The following is a 3,360-nucleotide window of genomic DNA, read 5'->3' as shown; positions in this document are numbered from 1 at the left end:
CATCTAGCCGGGTTATCTCTTTTATAAAGGCTCGACACATGGTCGAGAAAGGTTGTTTGAATTATCTATCTTATGTGCGAGATACTACCGTAGAGACTTCAGCGATTGATTCAGTGCACGTGGTCCTAGAATTCTCCGATGTGTTTTCTTCTAACCTACCAGGCATGCCACCAGATCGTGATATCGATTTCTATATTGATTTAGCTCCAGACACCCAAACTATCTCTATCACACCATATCGTATGGCTCCGAAAGAGTTGAAGGAATAACTTGAGGAGTTGTTAGCAGAGGGGTTAGTCAGACCGAGTGTATCGCCTTAGGGTGAAATAGTGTTATTTGTGAAGAAGAAAGATGGGACTATGCGTGTGTGCATTGATTACGGCCAGTTGAACAAAGTTACCATCAAGAACAAGTACATTTGTCCGCGTATTGATGATTTGTTTGATCAGTTGCAGGGTTCCAGGGTGTTCTCTAAGATCGACTTGAGATCGGGGTACCATCAGTTGAGGATTCATGATTCAGATGTTCTAAAGATGACCTTCCAAACTCGATATGGCCATTATGAGTTTCTAGTGATGTCATTCGATTTGACTAATGCCCCGACGTCATTTATGGATTTGATGAACCGAGTGTTCAGGTCGTATATTGATTCGTTTGTCATTGTTTTCATTGATGACATTTTTATCTACTCGCGCAGCATGGAGTAGCACGAGCAGTATTTAAGAGTGGTGCTTCGGACCTTGCGGGAACAGAAGCTATATGCTAAGTTCTACAAGTGTGAGTTTTGGCTAGATTCTGTAGCATTCTTGGGGCATGTTGTATAAGACGAGGGTATTAAGGTAAACCCCAAGAAGATCGAGGCAGTTCAGAGTTGGCCTCGTCCTACCCACTACCCAACGAATGAGATCAGGAGTTTCTTGGGGTTGACAGGTTATTATCGCCAGTTTTTGGAGGGCTTCTTATCTATTGTATAACTGTTGACTAGGTTGACCCAGAATGGTGCTCCGTTCCGATGGTCCGATGATTGTGAGGTGAGCTTTTAAAAGCTCAAGACCGCATTGACTCCATCACTGGTGTTAGTGTTGCCTTCCGGTTCAGGGATGTATACTGTGTATTGTGACGCTTCACCTGTTGGTTTGGGTTGTGTATTTATGCAAGAGGGGCAAGTTATTGCATATGTTTCAGGTCAGCTGAATCCTCATGAGAAGAATTACCATGTACATGATTTGGAGTTGGCCGCGATTGTTCATGTTCTTAAGATCTGGAGGCATTATCTTTGTGGGGTATCTTGTGAGGTTTACACCGATCATCGCAGCTTGCAGCATTTGTTCAAGCAGAGGGACCTCAATTTGAGGTTGCGCAGGTGGCTTGCGTTACTAAAGTATTATGATATGACCATCATTTATTATCCGGGAAAGGCAAATGTAGTTGCGGGTGCCTTGAGCAGAAAGGCGAAGAGTATGGGTAGTTTGGCATTTATTTCAGCAGAGGAGAAGACACTAGCTTTGGACATCCAGTCCTTGGCTAACAGACTTGTGAGGTTAAATACTTCAGAGCCCAGTCGAGTTCTTGCATGAGTCGTCTCTCAGTCTTCACTATTCGAGCAAATAAAGGCTCGCCAGTTTGATGATCCGTACTTGTTGGTTCTCAGAGAGATGGTACTACATGGTAGTTCCAAGGAGGTTACTATCGGTGAGTATGGTGTTCTACGACTCGAAGGTCGCCTATGTGTTCCTAATGTTGATGGCTTGAGGAAGAAGATCCTAGAGGAGGCACACAATTCTCGGTATTCTATTTATCCAGGTTCTACGAAGATGTATCATGACCTGAGGCAGCATTATTGGTGGCGCTAGATGAATAAGGACATAGTTGGGTATGTTGCGAGGTGTATAAATTGTCAGCAGGTTAAGTATGAGTATCAGAGGCCAAGTGGCCTACTTCAGCAGATGACTATACGTGAGTTGAGGGGTAAAAATTGAGGTCCAAGAAGCTTTCGGCGGTAAAAGTTCAGTGGAGGGGTCAACCAACCGAGTAGGCAATTTTGGAGACTGAGGAGGACACGAGGAGAAGATATCCACACTTATTCCGCATCCATGTATGATTCTAGACCCGTTCGAGGACGAACGTTTGTTTAAGAGATGGAGAATGTAACGACATGACCGGTCGTTTTGCTTTCTAGATTCCCGCTTCCTTAAATAAGACTCCTCGTATGTACTTTTACTATTTTATGACTAGCTGGGATGGTTAGTTCGGGACTTGGTAGAGTTCGGGTTAAAATCGGAACACTTGGTTCTTTAAGTTTGGCTTTAAAAGGCTAAGTTTGACTTTGGTCAACACTTCGAGTAAACGATGCCATAACTGGAATTTGACGGTTCCAATAGGTTCGTATGATGATTTTAGACTTGGGTATATGTTAGGATCGGGTTTTGGATGACCAGAGAGTGTTTCAGCGCTTAATATTGATAGTTGGCACCTTGAAGGTTTTAAAGTTCTTTAAATTTGATTTGGAGTAGGTTTTGATATTATCGAGGTCCGTTTAGGATTTCGAGCCTGGGAATAGTTCTGTATGGTGATTTAAGACTTGCCCACAAAATTTGGTGCCATTCAGAGTAGTTTAAGCATGTTTCGGCACGTTCAGAACAAGTTGGAAGAACTTGAAGTTCTTAAGTTGAGTCAATTTTGTTTGGGGTATGATTCTTAGTTTTGTGCTGTTTTCCACTTTCCGAGGGTTCGAGCAAGTCTGTCTCAAGTTTATGGATTTGTTTGTATGTTGGGAAGAAGCCTCGGGTGCCTCGGGTGCAATCCGCGCGATGCACAGATTGAATTATGTCTCAAAAGGGCTACTGGTGTACCAGTTCTGGTGTGCCCGCACCTGCGTGCTTTTGGCCGCATGTGCGATCCCGCAAATGCGTGATTTTGGCCGTAGAAGCGTCTTTGAAGCATTTGTCCAGTGGTCCACAGAAGAGGAGGGGCATGTGCAAAAGTGTACTCGGTTATGCGATGAGGAACCGCAGGTGCGAGAAGGCTGCAGATACGCTGCTTCGACCGCAGAAGCGTGACTGCAGAAGCAGGCTCACGTCCGCAGAAGTGGCCAGTGCTGGCCTCGAGGAGTTCCGCAGAAGCGGACATAGTGACGTAGATGCGGCCTAGTGACCGCAGAAGCGAATGTCCTGTAGGCAGTGAGGTCCATTTATTTCGGGACTTCGACCATGTTTACTAATTTCTTTCATTCTCTTGGGTGATTTTGGAGCTTTTAGATAAGGGATTCCATCTAGCTATTTAAGGTAAGTAATTTCTATCCAATGTGAGTTAAATACATAGATTATAGGTAGATTTTAGCAAGAAAATTTATGAAAATTA

Source organism: Nicotiana tomentosiformis, chromosome 1, assembly GCF_000390325.3.
Source record: "Nicotiana tomentosiformis chromosome 1, ASM39032v3, whole genome shotgun sequence".
Classification (NCBI taxonomy): Eukaryota; Viridiplantae; Streptophyta; class Magnoliopsida; order Solanales; family Solanaceae; genus Nicotiana; species Nicotiana tomentosiformis.
Note: the sequence above shows the minus strand (reverse complement) of the source record.